This window comes from Carassius auratus, chromosome 32 (assembly GCF_003368295.1).
Source record: "Carassius auratus strain Wakin chromosome 32, ASM336829v1, whole genome shotgun sequence".
Classification (NCBI taxonomy): domain Eukaryota; kingdom Metazoa; phylum Chordata; class Actinopteri; order Cypriniformes; family Cyprinidae; genus Carassius; species Carassius auratus.
This window is the reverse complement of record NC_039274.1, coordinates 24,703,524-24,725,826: the sequence shown is the minus strand read 5'-3', so window position 1 is coordinate 24,725,826 and position 22,303 is coordinate 24,703,524. Positions and strand designations below refer to the sequence as shown.

At 42.8% G+C, this 22,303-nt stretch overlaps 1 long non-coding RNA gene across 1 annotated transcript; it reads right to left on the bottom strand.

The window, feature by feature from the left end:
• Window positions 1-11,146: 11,146 nt before the first annotated feature.
• Window positions 11,147-11,945, bottom strand: LOC113052512 (uncharacterized). The gene is made up of 2 exons (XR_003277054.1): window positions 11,783-11,945; window positions 11,147-11,397 (listed from the first exon to the last, which is right to left on the bottom strand). It is a non-coding gene; the product is annotated as an uncharacterized LOC113052512 (long non-coding RNA).
• Between the last annotated feature and the right edge of the window lie 10,358 nt (window positions 11,946-22,303).

Below are 22,303 nucleotides of genomic sequence, written 5' to 3'. Positions count from 1 at the left end.
AAACTATACTGTGAAAATTGAAATGCATTACAAAAAATTAAACCTTGTTAACCAAACTGTAGAAACTATTACTGGATTTTTGTATTATTTTATTATATATATATATATATATATATATATATATATATATATATATATATATATATATATATATATATATATATATATATATATATATATATATATATATATATATATAATATTATTATTATTTTTTTTTTTTTTATTTTTTTACATGTGCAAAACAAACCAAACGTTACATGTACAATTAACTGCAGTTTTCAGCTGAAATAAACATTAGAGGCAGTAAAACTCTGACCGCTTTTATCCCTTTCACACAAAGTATGATTTACAGGTGCAGAGTTTTGATGAATAAAGCCTAATTTTCACACAATCACTTGCAGAAGATTGTTATGCGCTGCATTTGAGTGATGAGCTCCGGTTCGAAAGCTGTAAAGGGTTAAACTTAAATTCGTATAATTAGCGAATAATATTTTATATTACTTTTACATTTGTTTACACTGTCAGGTAGATTTAAATTTTACATAAATACATTATTTTTAAACCACAAATGTAGCCTCCGTTTTAGTTTTGTAGTTATCCCCCCCCCCCCCAACGTTGCCATCAATTAAAAGTAATCAGTTATGATACAGCGTTACCTATTCATAAAAGTAACGCGTTAGAGTACTCATGCGTTACCAAAAATTAAAAGCCGTTTGCAGCGGCTCACACATGACAGACACAGCCCTTTAAATGCACCTAGAAGTCGTGACTCCCGACAATGAATAACGTCAGTCATCCGACTAAATTAACACTGCAGGATAACAATAACAGGAAAGACAGTCAGCAATAGGCTATTCCACATGGCGTTTTATTTATTTACTATCACAGAACATATTATTAATCAAAATTCGCACCTAACGTTACCCAGCCCGGGTAGCCTAGGCTACTGTATATTATGAGCACCACAAGATAACTCCTGATTTTTCTTTAACTTTAAATAATGCAGTTATCAAAGTACAAGTATGCTTACTTGTAAACACAACCTTAAACAGGCTTGCAGATTTAAATCCATTTAGAAATGATGAACAACCAGCCAGCCAATGATCTAACAGAAATTAACAGCTGCCTGTCAAACAAAAATGATAACAAACCGAATTAAATCCTTCACTGCCACACAGGCAAATGACAAATCGCTTAACAGCCGAACTAATTATTATTAAAGTGTCACTCACAGTCACAAGCCTAAATTCGCTTTAACACAGTCCTCTTACATTTACTCTTCAAAGTAGTGATTAAAACGTAGCGTTAAATTTGAGGTAGAATTTTTGGCGGTCGACAGAAGCTTTTCACCAAAGCAGAGTGTGCATTTTACCGTTATGTTCTTTTCTTTTTCGTTGACAAATTGAAAATAATGTGCGTAACGTTACTTCCATAAACCAAACGCTGTCCTCTCTGCTATCTTGCCGGGAGTTCGAAAAAAACAATAGGTTACTGTCGTAACCCCGGTTCTCTGAAACATCGAGTGGAGAGATCCACCTATGGGAAGGGCATCCGTACCTGACCTCTGCAGAAGCATCCAATTGCACCAAGTCTGGCTAGACAGACAGAAGCGCGCAGCCAATGCCAGGTAAGGGCCCGCCCCCTTACCTAGGGGTATAATAATGGCTGCAGCGCTGCTATTCTCCAGTAAGTATATTCGCTTCTCGTGTGGCAAGCGGGGCAACGCTGGTGGATCTCTCCACTCGATGTTTCAGAGAACCGGGGTTACGACAGTAACCTATTGTTCTCTTTCATCATCTCGTGTTCGAGATCCACCTATGGGAGAGACATGGACAGCTCCCCGATTGCCCAATACACTCACAGTGAGGTTCTGAAAGCCAGAGAAGGACGGTCGCCCCAGAGAGGCGGTGCCTGACACGTCCCATACTCATGAACCTGCAATACTGATGCACAGTCGTGACTGCTGTGCATATGCAGCACATGAAAAAATGTTAGCATCACACACATGATAACCAATGTGCATATAAATACACCCAGAAAAGGAATGTAAAAACATGCTAGTGACAGGGATGTGCATGGCCAGCCGGCCTTCACCTCTTCCAGCGGGGTTGCAGGGAAGGGCTAAGAGGACCACACCCCTAAAACCGAATGTGCTACCGAGATGCTGGTGACAACCAGCCAGTAATAACACACAAAGGTATAAGGAGAAGACCAAATGGCAGCGGAGCAGATGTCCTTTAGTGACGCTCCCTGGTGGCTGCATTCCCTTTGATTCATAAGCCAAAGTTATAGCATTCACAAGCCAATGTGAGAGGCGTTGCTTAGAAATAGGATTCCCTCCATGAGTGGATGCCCATGAAATAAAGAGCTGGTCGCTCTTCCGGAAAGCACTATTCCTGTTCATATATGTCCGTTAAGCACGGACGGGACACAGAGCATTTAGCCTCTCATCCTCCGGGGAGGAAAAAGGTGAAGGGTCAAAAGCGGACAGCTCCAACACCTCTGAAGTGAACGCAGGGAAGCACTTCGGCATGAAGGCCGGATTAGGCTTAAGGGAAACCATATCTCCACTAAGAGAAAATTTAGTGCACGAGGGATGAACCGAAAGTGCATGTAGCTCACTGACACGTTTGGGTGATGCCAAGGCCAAGAGCAAAGCTGTCTTGAAGGACAGCAGCTTAAGGGAAATACTTCCAAGAGGTTTAAAAGGATACTGAGACAGAGCCTCCAACACCATGGAGAAGTCCCACTCAGGCACCCTTCATAAATCTGCGGATTAGATGATGTTGCCCGACTGTTGAGCCCTCAAAGCCCACATGAAAGGCCGAAATCGCAGCCAAGTAGACCTTAATTGTGGAAAAAGACCTGCCTTTTTCCAAGAGGTCTTGGAGGAAACACAAAATATCAGGAACTGAGCACTGATAAGATGTGAGACCACGCCCATCAAACCACCCTTCGAACACTTGCCACTTACTGCCATACAAGAATCGCATAGACACGGCCCTGGCATTCTGTATATTAGCAATCACACACGGCGAAAGCCCCAGTGCGCTTAGGTTCGTCCTCTCACGGGCCACGCCCAAAGAGCCACCCTGTCCGGGTGTGGGTGATAAATCTCCCCGTTCGCTTGGGACAAAAGATCTGTGCGGGGGGGGAGGCGCCACGGCTCGGCATATAACAGAGGGATTATCTCCGCCAGCCATGGTGCTTTGGGCCACCTGGGTGCTATCAGAATGAGAGACAGGCCCTGCTCTCTCACCCTGGCCAGTGTAGGAATTATCAGGCACAGGGGAGGAAAGGCATACAGCAGCACTCTGGGCCACGGGTGGGCCAGTGCATCTACCCCGAGGGGTGCGTCCACGTCCTTTAGCGAGAAGAACATAGGACAATGGTAGTTTTCGCGCGAGGCGAATAGATCTACGGTTGCCTGTCCAAATCTCATCCATAACATATCCACTATCTGCGGGTGAAGGCGCCAATCTCCGTAGATTGGGTTTCCCCTTGATAGAAGATCCGCGCCTCTGTTTAGAAGGCCGGGAACATGAGTCGCGCGTAACGACAGGAAAACCTGTGCGCTCCACACTAGAAGCTTGTAAGCTAGAGCGTGAAGTTTCGACGAGCGCACGCCGCCCTGACGGTTGATATAAGCCACTGTCGTGGTATTGTCGCAGCGTACGAGCACATGATGTCCCTGCAGGCGAGGCAGAAAATAATTCAGAGCTTTCCATACGGCCATAAGCTCTAAATAATTTATGTGCGCTGAACGTAGTCTGCTCGGCCACAGACCGTTCACCGTTCTGCCCTCCTGGGTGGCGCCCCAGCCTGTTAAGGACGCATCTGTCGTCACAACTTTCCGCATCATAACTGTCCCCAGAGGGGTTCCATGTGCGTAAAAGTCTGCGCTCTTCCAGTGGCGCAAGGCTGCCGAGCAGGCGCGCGTCACTATTACAGAGCGGCAAAGATCGCGCGTCGGGCTGAAATGTAGTAACAAAACCCATTTCATGAACGCTCTCATTCTCAGGAGTCCCAGCGGTACAACCTGGATTGATGAAGCCATAAGACCCTGCAGCCTGAGGCATGTGCGATATTGTACTTTCGCCCCCTCTCTGAACTGCGACAGACAGTTCATTAGAGAGAGAACGCGCTCTTGAGAGAGACGCACTCGCATGGAGACTGAGTTCAACTCCAAACCCAGGAAAATGACATTCTGACTGGGTGTAAAATTGCTCTTGCCCACATTCACTCTGAACCCGAGAGATGTGATGTGCGTGAGCACACGGCAGGTGTCCTGCAACACTTTATCTTTCGATTCGGCTATGATTAGCCAATCGTCTATGTATGTCAGAATCCTCAGACCTGACATTCTCATGGGTGCTAAACCCGCCTCCGCACACAGACAGAAACACCGGGGGCTTAGACTGAGCCCAAACGGCAGAACTGTGAATTCGTAACATGTGCCTTGGTAGGCGAAACGAAGAAACTTCCTGTGTGGCGGATAAATGCTTATATGGAAGAAAGCATCTTTCAGGTCGACCGATGTGAACCAGTCGTTCTGTTTTATGGCACGGGCGAGCGAGCCATGAGTCAGCATTCTGAAATTGTATTTCCTCAAATGTTTGTTTAACACACGAAGGTCCAGAATAGGGCGGAGAGCGCCGTCCTTTTTTGGGACCAGGAAATAACGAGAATAAAATCCCTGATTCATCAGAGTGGGGGGCACCATCTGAATCGCTCCCTTGTTTAGGAGGGAGGATATTTCCTCTTTCAGAATGTGTGAGGCGTTCTCTTCTGTGTGTGAAGAGAGAACGCCGTTGAAATGCGGGGGTTTCATTGAAAACTGCAGTCTGTATCCCTGCATTATAGTACGCATCACCCACTCGGGAGCCGAAACAGTTCGCCAAGCCCATTCGTGATTTGAAAGTGTTCCCACCCGAGCTGCAGCGGGGCTGTGTAAGCCCAGCTGGTTTATTTGTGATGCAATGGAGCTATCTAGTGGACACACCAGGGGCAACATGCAGGGGTTCAGACAGATTTGCTCTCTCTGCGGAGAGAGATCCTCTCTCCATAACGAATTCATTTGATTCGTTTGTTTTAATGTGTTTTTTGTTTTTCTGTGTGTTTTGTGTTGGGGAAACACTGGGGCCGAAGCCTTTATTGGTTGGGTGAGGGGAACAGAGTGTATGCGGTGTGGTGACACTGCTTTTGCACTTTTCCTCACAACAGACCCCCTGAACGTGAGGGGGGAACACACACCGTTCATTAAACACATGGGCTGGGCAGCCTCGAACGAAGAGGAATCGATCCATCCGCGGGAGACCCTGCGTCTTTTGAACGGGGGTCCTGGGACAGGGAGAGAGTCCGAAGGGCTCGTGGCCCATGAACGCGGACTCGATGCCTCCATCAATCGAACATCAGGCAGGCCGCTTACGTTTCGAGTCGATGGGGTTAGGGTTAGATGGTCCTCCAGCCGCGGCCGCGGCGGGAGTCGATTTTTCCCCTTAGGAAGACATAACTTGAATGCCTCGTCCTCCTTTTTGTCGTCACACCGTTGTTGCATCAATGCGACGGCGGGGCCGAACAGAGCCCGATCGGGCTCCATCGACGCGCCCGCGATGCGCCGCTTCTCACTGTCAGGAAGGCCTGACAGGTTAAGCCAGAGCGCGCGCTCTCCCACCACAGAAAGCGCCATAGAGCGCCCGCAGGCTTGGACGGCCTGGCGAGCATTACGAAGGACGAGGTCGTTCACCGTGAGGATCTCCTTCCACAAGTGTAGAGAAGGAGTTCGCTTTTTTAGCTGTTGCCCTAATTCGTCCAAAATCTCCGCCTGGTAAGCGGAGAGGAGAGACGAGACGTTCAGGGCCCTGACTGCCAAGGCCGAGGACTTGTATGCGGCCTGGTGAACTGAGGCAGAAAAACGGTCCAGCTTGTTGGGCAAGACCGGCTTAGGGGGAGCGAGCAGCCCGCCCTGAGCGGGGTTAAGGTGCCTGGCGATGGACGGCTCGATAGCGGGGGGGTCACCCATACCATGAGAAGCCATATCTTTTACTTCAAGGCCCGAAAGGCCGTGTTTGAAGTCGAGCGGTTCGCTCCAGTTGTGCCTCATATGCTTAGCGCACGCTGGAAGGACGGGGAAGAGTTGTTTCCCCGGACCGGGAGGAGATCCCAACACTTTTCCGTCGTAAATATCCCTCTCCTGGTCGGTGGCGCTCTGTGGAGCCGGCCACTCAATGTTGAGGCGAGCGGCCGCTCGCTCACACACTTCCAGGAGGATGGACTGAGGCAGGGCTGCGTGGCCGCTAGCCTGGGGAACGCCGGAGGGCGGGATGGCATCCTCGTCCTCTGAGACCCCGAGAAGGGTTGCATCATCCTCATCGCCGGAACCGGCCGGTTCGTCGGCGAGCATGAGGTTGCCCGCGAAGATGTCCTCTTCGGGGAATGCGGGATTGGGCTGGTCAGCCCAAACAAGTGAGGAGGCGCCCCGGGAGTCCCCCGGTAGCGCGTCGTCGTCACCGTGTCCCAGATCTGAGTCAGTAAAACCGAGCTCGGAGCACTGGGTCGCTGCAACCTTAAGACGGCGTCGTAAAACATTTTTGGGCAGCATAAGGCAATGACTGCAATTTTCCGCGTTCTCCAAGGCTTCTTGAGCGTGTTTAAGGCCCAAGCAAACCACGCAGAACGGGTGAAGGTCCTTGGCAGCGATGAGTGCTCCACACGCGGCCGGGCAGGCCCGTGATAGGCTATTCCCCGGAGAAGCGTTATGTATAGAAAGCGACATACCGGAGAAGAAATCGGAAAAATCCGTGGCGGGCAGCCGTGGGAGCAGGTGAAAACGACGAGAGCGCGGCGGCCCTGAATGCAGAACACAGCAGAAAAGCTGAGAAGACGACAGTCACGTCTGGCGGAGGCTGATCAATTGATATGTCCTCCTGAAGACACGAAGGTGAGCATCGTAATCCAACCGAACTGTGTCAATGCAGAGATCGCGAGAAGCGAATGTCAACTGGAGAATAGCAGCGCTGCAGCCATTATTATACCCCTAGGTAAGGGGGCGGGCCCTTACCTGGCATTGGCTGCGCGCTTCTGTCTGTCTAGCCAGACTTGGTGCAATTGGATGCTTCTGCAGAGGTCAGGTACGGATGCCCTTCCCATAGGTGGATCTCGAACACGAGATGATGAAAGAGAACAACCCACACACACAGGGTCAGGCGCAGGGCACAGACGCATCACAGCCATTGACTTTACGATCACAGAGCTGCGGCTCCACTGATACATCCGCAGGTGGCACAGTAGACCTAGGACTACTGTCTGACAAAAAGCAGGCTGCAGTCGGGATTTTCCTTTCCTTAAAATAACGGATTACTTTTTTTAAAAAATAACGAAGTTACTGATTACTTACGCACGAAACTAACGCGTTAAGTTACAAATTTCAGGAAAAAAGTAATTAGAGTACTCTAACGCGTTACTTTGTAACGCGTTACCCACAACACTGAAACCAGCACTTTTATAGGTTAATATTTTTATTATGATGATTATTATTATTAACGTACACTAAGCCTCCTTGCATGTAGACCAGGTGTGGGCATTTAATTTTCCTAGGGGGGCACAAAACTTGGTCAGTTAGAGGGCCGGTGTAGCAGTCGATTCTGTTCCCCTCGGAATGTCTGTTCCCCTTTACGCAAACATACTATAATTCTTGCGTAGTTGCCGAGTTACTATACGTACGATCAGAACTAGCGTGCGCAAGAAGCGTGACTGGATGTACGGCAAGTCAAATAGTACTTTGAAAATTTAAGACGACAGGTTTATCAACTTGAAATGTAAAAACATAAGACAAAAATAACGGAACAACTGCAAGATAAATAATAAAAAAGAACATAAACGGGAGTGTGAGAATCAATTTACTATGCTGCAGTGTAAGAAATTTGTCCCTTTTTGCTTTCCTTAAATCCAGGTGTGTTTTCATGCGGGAATGTTGCCAGATCCGCGGAATTTTGGCTACTTTGGTAAAATGTTTGATTAACTATTTGGTTGGGTTTATTACACGGACCTGACAACCCGAGGGGAAACCGATCATTACGAGGGGAACAAAATCGACTGCTACACCGGAAAATAGTACACCGACTCTCCGTTATGGACTTGGAGAAAAAAAACTGAATTTATCCAGCTATGGAAACGCATATGAAATGCTTTAAAAACTTTAACAGAGACGTCTGGTTATTTAATAGCTGCCCCGAGTCATTCATTGAACAATAAAACTACCGGAATTATATGGAATTGCAGAGCAGTCTTATTCTCTCTCTCTCTCTCTCTCTCTCTCTCTCTCTCTCTCTCTCTCTCTCTCTCTCTCTCTCTCTCTCTCTCTCTCTCTCTCTCTCTCTCTGTGTGTGTGTGGACGCGCAGATCTCCGATTCCTCTGATCAAGTTTCAACATATATTCGACGTTAGGATTTCGATCAGATGCGTCGGTTGATGAGTCGACGTTGAATCGATGTCTTATTTTCCACTAAATAAAGTTCTGATGTTCCGACCAAATACTGAACGTTGATCCAACATCGAAATTTGATCGACGACCGATACTGCCCTTTACAACCAAAAATCGACGTTGAATCAACGTCTGCATGCTATCTGGGACATAAGTGCTTCCCTTGCATAAAAAAAAAAAATCTAAATATTAGGACAAGATGAAGTGAAAGCCTTACGCGGCGCTCAAGCAAGATGACAAAGCGAAGACACGTGTGCTCGCCTTGAAGCAGCGCGAGAGCGATTCTGAAATAAAAGGACCCCCTGTGCTCTCTGTTAGCTTTTGCGGTATTTTGCGGCCCCTCTCTCCCCTCCCTAATCAGAACGTGACGAGTTTCAAAAGCAAAAGTGAAAGCGATTCCTGGTCTTCTGGGCGTCATGATTTTTTGCAACTATAGCCTACGCTGCAACAATCTTTCGACTGCGTCTATCTAAAAGCCGAGGCAGCGTTTACAACAAGGAGGCCTGTTTCAAAGAAACAGTATTGTGCAGTTTAAAAATATTTTTCTTTTCGTAATTTTTATGAAACCTATAGCCTAGTTTCTGTTTTGTAAGGTACTATTTGAAGAATGTGTCTAATAAAACAATGTTTTAAGTTTGTATCCTTAATGTAATATGTAGTATCCATTTTAACCATTCTTCAACCATTTTATGTTTTTTTTTTTTTTTTTTTTTTTTTTTTTTTCTTATTTTGGATTCAGGACAGACAATGGATCGTGCTGCATTTGACTTCAAGAAATCTCTTAACAGGAAAGGCTTTAAGGAGGTCTCTTCCCTTCAGCAATTTCATTTCTTACTGTTTTTCTGCCCCATTATTTCTCGTGCTGGAACTGATATTGACGCTGCAGTGAAGCACATCAATCAAGTGAAAGGTCCCTTACAATTGTGGAAAGCTATATTAGGCTAATGATAATACATATTTAATTAAACTTAACCAAATTCGTTTTTTATGATCCAGTTAACAATCCACTTATAATTGCCTTACAGCTTCCAGTTTTCACATATCAGTGCCAGTCGTCATGGTGGTGCTCCATCACACTTTTGACCCAGAGAAACTTATACTAGACAGCAACAATGTTATAGTGAGTGAGTACATATCTGCAGTGGACTGTCTGTTCGATGACAACGGATTACTGACTGGATGTCAGAAGAATAAGAATGCAATTGATAAAATTGAAGAGGATTCAAAAAGAAAGGTAGGTTGATCACAATGCCCTTTACACAAACTGATGTTTTCACAGGTATTAACAAAAAGAAAAAAGAAAAGGTTTTAATTTTTAAATGTGGGTTTTTCTAATACAGTGGATGAAGGAGTGAGGGTGAATTTGTCACCCTTTACTCTTCTGTCTGCTGTAATTGTAATGTAAAATATTATTTCCTGTCGTCTCAGTAGATGTTTACCCATCCATGACAACTTTCACTTCAGGGAAACCTGGAATCACGAAAAGGGTCAAAAGTGAAATGTTAAATGTGTTTTATTGCTGTAAATACAGATATATTGATGTATTAATTTCCCTTTCAGAACTGGACTTTATATCATTGCCTGAATAGTAAGTGTTCCAAACCTTACATTCTTCATTATTCAGTGAAATTTTCACTTTTACAATCTGACACTGTAATTTAATATTTACAATTATAAAATAAATATAGGCATATGATATCATATTCTGCATTTTTGCAGAAGATAATATAAATATACATCTACTTACAGACCAATACGCAGAAAATGAGCACTTAATCCCTGACAGATCAGCGCCGGATCAGAGGAGAACCATTCGTTTCTTCTGGTGTGATTTAAAAACTTTAATAGTTTTTTGTGTTCCTGTTTTTGTTCTGATTTGTTTGATTGTTCTGCTATCAATTTTTCTGAAATAAAACAAAGAATAAAAGGACCATTTTTGTGATTTTTCGGTGGTAATTGTAGTAATAATGTACTGCATGAAGATAATTAAACATTGAACATAAATAATTAACAGGTTCTTTGATAATGTGTATGTTAACCATAATTATATAGGAAAAATAGCCTATACATTAAGTTCACCATAAGTGTTTTGTGATTAAAAGTGTATTGAATCAATCACACTCAAATATTTGCATGTCAGTCTAAAAAAGGTTGTTGTTTGCAAAACATAAATAAACAGCTGTTTGACCCACTTCAATTGTTTCAGTGTTTGTCTACCACCCCAACTTCTCATCTTTTTATTTAAATTCTTGATTCTTTCCACACCAAAAATAAAATAAAAGACCAAACCACAAAAGCTTTAGTACTCACATTATTTTAATATATACAAATAAGGTTTATGTGACACTTAAGACCGTAGTAATGGCAGATGAAAATTTAGCTTATCACAAACAAAAGCAATACTTGGTGTAAAATTATAAAACTTCATATACAAAAACCATTGTTAACTGCTGCAGGTTCCTATAATTATGAAATCTGTGAATAGACATTTTGCTTTCTAAAGAACATGTTTTTAACTTTTGTAACCATAAGATGCAAGTCTTTCCTTCCTGCCAATCATGGTCATTTAGTCCAAAACATGTCAACAGCAGTTTTTCAGTTGCATTGTCTAATATTTTAATAAGAACAGAATTAACTCCAATTACAATACTTCAACAGCTCTTTTTTGCAAATGCTTTGTTTCATCCTATTATGTGAATTTTCAAATGAAGTGCAGAGATGACAGGTTATTATTTTAACAGTCAGGTGGAAGGCTTCTAGTGATTTACATCTCAACATGTTTGTTGTGCAGGCAAACGAATGTAATGTTTCTGAGGGACATAAATCGTAAGTGTGCATTTTGACCCATAAGCTTATTTTAATTTTGATAGGAGTTCAGTTGAGGAGCAAATCATACCGTCCACTTTAGACACCTAAAAAAAGACAAAGAGCACAATTTACACTCATTTCATCTTCCCTAGTCCTATTAGTTTACTTTAGTATTCAATCTATTTTAATGGGGTTCCATTTCTTAAATGGATAATGAAAATTCTGTCCTCATTTACCTACCCTAAACCTGTATAACTTTCTTCTTCTGGGAAAACATTCTTTAAAATATATTCTTCTCCACAGAAAAACAAAGCCATACAGGTTTGGACGTGAAGTAAACGATGACTATTTAAATTTAGGGGTGAATTGTTCGATTAACTTATCTTGAGGTGTCAGTGTGTGATAACACAATTGTTTGTGTTGCTATTATCTGGTTTCACTTTTGAGGAATAGTGTTGCGTTCCACCCACACGAGTGAGCGAGTGTTACCTGGTCTCATGGTGTGTTCCTAAACATCGGACACAGCAGTAGCGAGCTCCACATGACACACAAGTGTAGTTTGATGGGAAGCCGCACACTGCACAGAAATGTCGCTGAGAAAACTTCGAGGGCTCAGCACCAGGGGCGTGTCTAGAGCATTTTCAGTGGGGGCGCCATGCTGGGGCACTGACTCGAAATGGGGTGGTCGCCAGTGAAAAAAAAAAAAAAAGCTAAATTCTACAGTATATTACGTAAATCCTATTGATTTTTTTTTTTTTTACTTGAGTAAAGTTACTTGTAATCAAATGCAGTAATAAAGCACATTTTTGATTAATGTATTTTTTGTCATCCCTGTATATATCCATTAAGTTAAATTTGAGAATAATTTTTATTTTTATTTCTTTTCTTTGAAAGAAACTCACTATCTTTACTTCTTTTCATGGCTTGGCACTGCTCTCTTCCCTGCCTTCAAAAGATATAAGTATGTGATTTCACGTGTAAATGACTAATTTAGGCCTGACAATTTAACTGACTATCTAACTGACTTACTATCATGCATTAACAAGTACGTGTCACCAGATAATTATTATTATGGAACATTCTGTGCATATTGTCATTTGGTGCAATCTTGCTATGTGGTCACTGTCACAAAATAAACTGATACAAAATATGCAAATCACCATGACTGTTTATTGTTTGATAGCGCCCAGCGTATTTTACTTTTATTGTGTTTTATTAAACGTTGACTGAATATTCGATTGAAATCAACCAAGACCAACACAAGCAGAGCCTGATGGGTTAAAAACACTGATCTGAGAAAACCATGCAAACCATACATAAAGGTTACCTACCAGCTCACCCTTAAGAAAGGAAAATATATTTACCAATATATTTATCTAAATATATTGTGATATATTGTAATATATTATTTTCCCTTTTTATTTTCTAAAATATTATATATTTAAATATATTTAATAATATATTGATGATACATATATTATAAAATATATTGCAAAATATACAAATGATTGCCGCTTTCAATATATTGCAATATATTGAAAAAAAAAAAAATATATATATATATATATAAGAATATATGCCTAATACATTACATGATATTTTCCAATATACTGCAATATATTTTTGTTTCATAAGGGGTTTGGTGTCTTGTGATCAGGGCCGAAATTGTCAAGAGCGATTAAATAAAAAAGTAAAAAGCTTTGGGTGGGGTATTGAACTAAAAGTTGAGTGTATGGGTTTAAGTGCTCTTAATATCTGTATGACAGTACCATACTCTACAGTTCCCCCGTGGACTTTTGAGGAATTAAAAGTGGACTTAGGGCTGCTGGAGGAAAAGCAGGTATGTGGAGTAGATAAGGGGATATAGATATATAACAGAAAACTACAGAAATGACAGGATTATTTTTACAGATGCATCTAAAAGATCAGATAAAAGAGTGGGAGTGGCTCATGTCCCTTACAAAAGGAAAATATATTTACCAATATATTTCTTAAAATATATTGTGATATATTGTAATATATTATTTTCCCTTTTTATTTTCTTATATTTTATATATTTGAATACATTTAATAATATATTGATGATACATATATAATATATTGCAAAATATACAAATGATTGCCGCTTTCAATATATTGCAATATATTGGAAAAAATATATTAAATGATATTTTCCAATATACTGCAATATATTTTTGTTTCATAAGGGGTGGTGCCTGAGCTGGGTTTGGCTGTAGGAAATAGGCTAAGTGATGATTTGGCAGTATATACGGCAGAGCTTGTAGCTATATGGCTTGCCCTGTTATGGGTAGAAAGTAATGGGGGGAATAGACAATCTGTCATAGCTTCTGATTCCAGTTCTGCTATTTTAAGTATCAAGAATTCCCATTCAGGGTCTAGGAAAGACATTCTGCTTGAAGTATTGCAGTTAGCGAGTGGGTTGCAAAAGGCGGGTAAAATGTTTTCCTTCATATGGGTTCCAGCACACATAGGGGTGGAGGGGAATGAGCTGGCTGATGTATGGGCCAAAAGAGATGTTGAAATAAAACACAGTAAAGCAGAAGTTAAAAGTATTATTAAAACAAGAACTGTTGAAATATGGCAGCGCTGTTGGGAAAATGAATCAAGTGGGAGACATCTTTTTAACTTACAGTCTAAAGTAGACCTAAATAAGAATGCAGGATCAGGTAGAACTAGACATGAAGAAGGGGTGTTGTCCAGGTTGAGGATTGGGCACACCAGACTTAACAGTACATTATTTTTAATGAAAAAGCATGGTGATGGTATCTGTGAGTATTGTCTTGGAAATAATTTAGAAACTGTAGAGCATGCATTGTTTTATTGTCAGAAATATAAGAATGAGAGGGAAAGGTTTATTGAGCAAGTAGAAGCCAATGAAATTATATTTAATTATAGAAATATTTTACATAGAAGTTCTGATAAGATGTGTCAAATTTTGTTTTCTTTTTCAATGAGGAAATGGCTTTTAAAAAGAATTTAAAAGTTTAGAGATAATATAAGTGGTGGGTATACGCCAGTCCAGGTGGCGGTAATACAACAACAAGTTTTCAACCACCAGGAAAAACAGAAGAAGAAGAAGAAGAAGAAGAAGAAGAAGAAGAAGAAGAAGAAGAAGAAGAAGAAGAAGAAGAAGAAGAAGAAGAAGAAGAAGAAGAAGAAGAAGAAGAAGAAGAAGAAGAAGAAGAAGAAGAAGAAGAAGAAGAAGAAGAAGAAGAAGAAGAAGAAGAAGAAGAAGAAGAAGAAGAAGAAGAAGAAGAAGAAGAAGAAGAAGAAGAAGAAGAAGAAGAATTGATCAGGCCCAGATTGGTTAATCGGGAGCACTGGGAAGACTGTATATATTATATGTGTTAAGGTCGTGTCCATCTGATCTTTATCATGTTCATGATGCTCACTACTGTAATGAACGTACGCCGTTTGCGGTGACTACTGCATAAACCATATAATCCATAACACAGAGTTAGCAGCCATGGTAACTACTGTATAGCTGGTTATAACAGAATGAATAAAACTTAACTCACCGAAAGTAGATGTGACGCTACAGAGGGTACATCCAGCTTGTAAAACCTGGCGATTGTGTTCTGGGAAGACCAGCCAGCAGCAAAACATAAATACTGGACAGACATACCTCTAGACCAGGCCCATCAGGAAGCATTTATATTGACCTCGCAGAATGAGCTCTGATATTGAGGGGATAATCCTTCCCCTGGCATTCGATAGCGTCCACGATCCAGTGAGAAAGTCTCTGTTTAGAAACAGCACATCCCTTATTACATCCACCAAGCACACGAACAGCTGGTCCGACTGACGAAAGGCGGCCGAGCAATTCATATACATCCGTAAAACCCTAACAGGGTCCTGGCGCTCTGAGCATCAGCGTCACGCGAGGCTGACGGCTCAACAGATAAGGCGGGCAGGGAAACAAAACGGTGTATTGAGTGATTTCGGAACGAAACCCGGTCTCGGCTGGAGAGTGACATAACAGTCGCCAGGCCCGAAACCAATGCAATATCGTTCACCAAAAAAAACCATGAAATTCTCCAAGGAACTTCGTCGAGGCGAGAGCAAGAAGCAAGGCAGTCTTCAGGGAAGCTCCTTAACCGCAATCGAGGTTAATGGCTCGAACGGTAGTAAGAGACAGAGCCCTCAAAACTAGAGCGAAATCCCACGGCGGCACGGAGGGCGGCCATGAAGTGCACAATATCCTCGCTCTGAGAAAACTGATTACCAGAGCGTGCTTACCGATTGTTTGCCCGTAACCGGGGAACGAAAGCGGCAATAGAGGTCACATACACCTTAGTGTGGATGGTTTCAAACTCCCGCTATCCATACTGTGCTGTGGAAAGCGCAAAACATCCGACATGGAACAGGTCCCCGGGTCAATATAAATGTTCTCGCACCATTTTGTAAAACTCACCACATCTGTGCGTAGCAGCGAATGTTTGATGATGCTCGCGTCTCTGTAAGTGTGTTTAGCACTCGTGAGTGTAGAGCGTCCCGCTCATTAGGATCCCTGCAGCGGCCACACATGAAGGTTCCACAGCTCGGGGCTGGGGTGCTATATTGTGTCATTCGCCTGAGACAGCAGGTCCTGCCTGAGGGGGATTCGCCATGGGGGAGCCATCACTAACTCTCTCAGGTCCGCGAACCAGGGCTGAATCGGCCAGTTCGGGGCCACGAGTATAACTGACGCTTTCTCCTCCCTGATTTTGCACAACACAGGCAGAATCTTCACAGGAGGGATGTGTAAGCCTGGCTAACGACCAACGCGATGTCAGAGCATCTCCCGGCAGGGGGGCAGTGAGATAGCAAACGTGTTCTCGCTCGTGGCAACAAATCCACTTCCTCCCTCCCAAATCATTAGATCTGATCTTGGGTGAAGACTCCATCTCCTTGAGGAATCCCCTTCCTCGAAAGCATGCTCACTCCCCGGTTCAAAGTACCGGGAATGTGCGACGCTCTTATGGAGATTAAGTGTCGGTCCGCCCACAACAGGAAACTCGCTGCCTGTTTGAATAGAGCTCTGGAGCGCACGCCGCCCTGGCGATTTATGTACGAGACCACAGACGTGTTGTCGGTTTGAATCAGTACATGTTTCCGCTCCAATTTAGACCGAAAGGCTTGCAGGGACATTAGGACACCGCTTCCATTATTCCAAACGGTTTATGTGCCACCATCTCTGTGACTCCGACCACAGGCCCAGGAGCACTGCTCTCCAGCCTAGATTCGCGTTCGCAGAGAAAAGAACTTCTGGGCTGAACATATCCGGGCTGTACCACGGTCTCAGAGTGCTTACGCAACTGTGAATGACCGTATGTGCTTGTGGACCGAAGACCACGCCTTCGTCGGAACTCGAGTTACAGCCAAAACTGTAGCGGCCGCAATGTAGCAGACCCAGATGGCACGCCGGAGAAGCCGCCGCCATCAGTCCCAGAAGCCTTTGGAATTCCCTCAGTGCAAATGACCTGCCCGGTCTGAAACAGCGCAGAGTCAATGAAATGCTCTAGAGAAAGATGAGCTCGCATCGCCATCGAGTCCAAACATATTCCAGATATGTTACAGTCCGACTCGTAAAAACACGCTCTTCTGCATATTCACACGCAGTCCCAGCGTATCCAAACGGCGAAGCTTTGTTTCCACGTGACTGATAGCACATCTCTTGAGTGGGCTAAAATCAGCCAATCGTCCAGATAATTCAACATGCGCATTCCGCTCGATCTGAGGGGAAAATTCGCTCTATCGCTCTCTCTCGAGCAGACTGAGAACTTCCTGTCGCAGAACAGGACGGTTTTGGGGCAAAGTCAGTGACGGGACCATGCCATTGAAGCGGGGAGGTCTGCGTTTGAATTGGAGAGAATATCCGTCGTGAATTATTCCCAGTATCCACGGTGAAACGCCCGGGATTCCGTCCATGAGATGACACCGCGGATGCGTTAAGTCTACAGCCACTGATGGCATATTTTGACCAGGGCCCCGCCCCCGCGAGGCTGGAAGCACTGGCGGGAGGGCGGGCGCGTCTCGTAATGGTGTGACACTCTTGCGCCATCGAGAGGCCATTATAATCATTGACTGTGGCTCTGCGCTGTTTGAGACAGGGCAAGTGACACAATACTGGGTGCAATAATTAGTATACATGCTTCTATAGTGGTGTAACCCAAATTTTGACTTCTGTCATGTGTGCATTTGCTACGTGCTTAAAAGTACAGGACAGACTGTTCTGAAGGTCTCAGCTGAACTTTAGACTTAGAAGACTTCTATACTTATAAACCGCATGATTCGGAGGCGTTCATATTTCATCACACGTCTGTTATTTGGAGTTATTCTAATCCCCCCTGTGGGTTCTTAATAAGAGAGAACAAGACGATTAACCTTCTGAGGTAGGACAGTTGGACTTTGAACAAACAATCTGTTGACCTTCAGAAATAGGGAACTGAAATTAGGCTGCAAGGGCTAATATGTATTTTCGGAGAAAGATGACGAATGCTTTGATATCTGTTTGAGACGTGGCTGCAGAGACGTGGCATTGGTTTGATACGGATCTGCAGGACTATAAGAGGAGGCAATTCACCCCTCTTTGCTCAGCTCAGACTGAGTTCAGACTAGACCCTTCTAGCTGGACTTAGTCTTTTCTCACCTTTTTCTTCCCATATTCCGGGGCTCACTTGAACTCTTTGATCATCTTACAGGTTTTATTCATATCAGATACATTGTCTTTATTGTTGTTATCTTGAAATGCAGGTATTTTATATGCTTGTTATATACTTTGTATTATTTTACTAATATTTTGAATTTCTTTTGCATATTGTAATCAAGGGTATTGCATTAATTTTAAATGAGTAAAATCCACTATATATGGATTGCTTTTAAAACTATATTAATTTTGGATTTGCATTTTCTATATTTGAAATTGATTTTAATACTTAATAATCTGTTTGCAAGAAACGAGTTGTTGTCATACTTCTTATTTTCTTTGAATAAATTTGCATACAAAAAAAACACTACACCGTCTGACCAGGATTGAAGTCTCTTTTTTGCATCATATAGTATAATTTTTATTCATAAAAACATCATTTAAACACATATAGCAATCGTCACCCATAGTGATGTGGGGGACATGATGCATGTGTCTTAGTGGTGTTGGCACTCTCGCTCCTTCACGAGGCCATTATAATAATAGGTTGTGGCTCTGCACTGTTCTGAGACAGGGCGAGTGACACAGTGATGAGTGTAAGAGGAAGTAAAGCTCTTTCGTTGATTGTATAATGCTTTTATTGTGGAACTCACACAAACAGCATTTAAACAGACATAGCAATCGTCGCCCGAAGAAAAATGGGGGACATGATGCATCTGAACATGGAGGGTGACACCGTGTTTATGTGGTGTTGGCACTCTCGCAAGGCCATTATAATCATGGGTTTGTGGCTCAGCGCTGCTATGAGACAGGGCGAGTGACACAGTGTTGAGTGTAAGAGAAGAAAAGCTCTTTTTTTGATTGTGTACATGCTTCTATTGTGGAACTCACACAAACGGCAATTAAACACACATAGCAATCGTCGCCCGAAGGAAATGGGGGACATGATGCATTTGAACATGGCGCTTGGGTGGCCCCTACCACTCACTCACTCTTTCACCGTCAGGGAGACGGCTCGATGGCGCGGTGGCTCTCTCGCAGCGCGAGGTCCTCGTCCTCAACTGACCCTGACGTTTCCTCCCAGGCTCTTACCAATGCTGGTTTCGGCCGACACGAGCGTCCGGTTCAGAGCGGGGTGCCACTGCGGGCTATTTTAGCTGGTTTTAGAGCCTGGCGAGGTGCATAAGAACCTCGCAGAAGAAGACTGGAGTGAGCGACGGGGCATCACGTGGCTCATTGCCTTGGCGCGCTTTCTGCGTCTCTGAGAAAAGCTCCATGACGTCATCAATGAGGCCGGAGGGAGCAACTGGAACGTTTAGGGGCATCTTACTGTCCGCGTCTTTCAGGACAGCTAGGGTAAGCCCTAGGTGCCTGTAAGGACGACCATGAGTCCCATGAAATGGCTGAGCAGAGCACTAGTAGCCATCAGCGCGAGATCAGTTGCCGCGCGCAGATCCTTGATGAAGTCAGCGCTACTGTGCCGCCGTCTGCCTGAAACACCTTGAGTATTGCACTGGCAAAAAGAACAGAAGCGGTCTTCCCTCAGAAGTATAGGCTTTGTTCGTTTAAGGGCAGTGAGCTGCACGGCTTGGAAGGCAGGCTGTGGTCCGAACCAAATGCAGAGGGAGACGGGCACAGGTCCGGTAACGGTCTCCTCGACGGGGGGAGGGTTTCCGCCCCATCCTTGTGCGTGAACATAGCCTGCGTAGCAGAGTGGGTGCGAGCCGTCTAGTATCAGCTCGACTGGAGGAGCCACGAGTCCAGTTACCTTCCACAGGCTCGTCAGGTGCGTTTTGTAAGTGAAACCCAGCTCTGTGACGGCGCCTTTCCGAAGACCCTGATGAGCTCCTCCTGGAAGCTATCATCCACCACGGCTCGCTGGCGGCAATGGGCCTCAATCCCGCTATTTTCCGAGCCACTGGCTCTGAGGGCGCGCACTGGCAGCTCGGCACAGTGGGCGCACATGTGGTCCGTGTGAGAAACCCAGGCAGGTCCCACAGAACTGGTGAAGGTCCGAATCTAGCATTAGCAGCCATCGGATGCAGAGAGGAAAACAGGGTGAGTAGTCCTCTATTGCAACTTCCATAATGACTTAGATAAGGGCGCGCACTGGCAGCTCGGCACAGTGGGCGCACATGTGGTCCGTGTGAGAAACCCAGGCAGGTCCCACAGAACTGGTGAAGGTCCGAATCTAGCATTAGCAGCCATCGGATGCGGAGAGGAAAACAGGGTGAGTAGTCCTCTATTGCAACTTCCACAATGACTTAGATAAGACTTCTAGCGTGAAGAAAGAGATTCTGACGTAATTTTCGCTGACCCGCCAGTATTTGCATGCTTCGCGTCAATTGGCCAGCTGTCCCCAGCTGGCGTTAGCCAATACGATTTCAGTGAAAGTGGAGAAGGGAAGAGTTCCCATATACGTCTTAGCTGATGTAATGTTGAGTTACCGCCTCGAGAGGGAACTGTATATTATATGTGTTAAGGTCGTGTCCATCTGATCTTTATCATGTTCATGATGCTCACTACTGTAATGAACGTAGCTTTTTAATAAGTAGGGGAAATTCCCGACATTTAAAAAAAAAACGTTTACATGCCTAGGGTGTTAGCATTGTAATAATGTACAGTGATACTTCATATTTATAAACACTGACTTGTTAGGTAATGTTTTCTCATTAAAATCATACAAATTCCTATTAATTCAATGGAACTTTTTCGCACATTTGGGATTATCATTATGGCGGAGCGGCGGCTTCACTTTAATGACGTCATGAGCAATCCAGTTTTTTGAGGGGACCATCTCATATTCTGGAGTGTGATAAACATAACTATACTTTGAGATTTTGTTGTACAAGGTAAACCTCACACACTCACACTCAAACATTCGTATGTGTTAACATACATGGAAAAATAAACCACTGTTTCAAAATGTGTGTGTTTTCTGCATGAGTGTGTGTAATGTGCATTATAGAACAAAATGTCAAGCATCGTCAAGTCTTTTACATTATTTGACTCATTAATTGAATAAAATAGAAAATCTTGAGGGAAGCGGTGAAGAATGAATCTTTATTTGTCAGGTTTTGTTTTCACAGCTAAACCACTCTATTCCCAGAGAAAGACTGAAATAAACTTAACTGAAATAAAATATAAACTGAAATAAAATGTGTTTCTTGAGGATTTCTCAGAGGATTTATTTATATATATATATATATATATATATATATATATATATATATATATATATATATATATATATATATATAAAATAGCCTAGAAACACAGGAACTCATAGTGAGTCCAGCTGCAATATCATTAATGAAATCATTGTGATGTTTTTATAATGATTATTAATTTTGATTAATATAAAGTTTTTTGAGGAGACCATCTCATATTCTGGTCTGTGATAAACATAACTATACTTTGAGATTTTGTTGTGCAAACCTCACAAACTCACACTCAAACATTCATATGTGTTAACATACATGGAAAAATAAATCACTGTTTCAAAATGTGTGTTTTCTGCATGACTGTGTGTAATGTGCATTAACGAACAAAATGTCAAGCATCGTCAAGTCTTTTACATTATTTGACTCATTAATTGAAAAAAAAATTGAAAATCTTGAGGGAAGCGGTGAAGAATTAATCTTTATTTGTCAGGTTTTGTCTTCACAACTAAACCGCTCTATTCACAGAGAAAGACTGAAACCTGAACTGAAAAAAAAATGTGTTTCTTGAGGATTTCTCAGAGGATTTTTTATTATATATATATATATATATATATATATATATATATATATATATATATATATGTGTGTGTGTGTGTGTGTGTGTGTGTGTGTGTGTGTGTGTGTGTGTGTGTGTGTGTGTGTGTGTATGAGTGTGTGTATGTGTGTACATGTATATATTATACTTAAGGAGCTCATTAATTAAACACGGTAGCACTTTATTTTACAGTCCTGTTCCTCATGTACATACTATGTACTTATTATAGTAATTACAATAACTATGTAATAACTAGGTACTAACCCTGAACCTACCCCTAAACCTAACCCTACCCCATGTAGTTACCTTATATTACCAGAACTTTCTTAGATAAATACACTGTAAGTACACTATAATTACATGTTAGTACACGTACTGTAAAATAAAGTGCAACCTTAAACACAATTTGGAACTTATGTCCACAGTTTTTTGTGTTCTGTCATTAGTTGTGTCTTAATTTGTTTAATTATTACACAAATAGTTTTTTAAAATTACATTTCACAATTATTTATTTTACTCTATAATTAACTAGTAATTTATTCTTTTTTTGTCTATTCTGTATTATTCCACCCTTGATATTACATATTCTTCTTGCTATTATT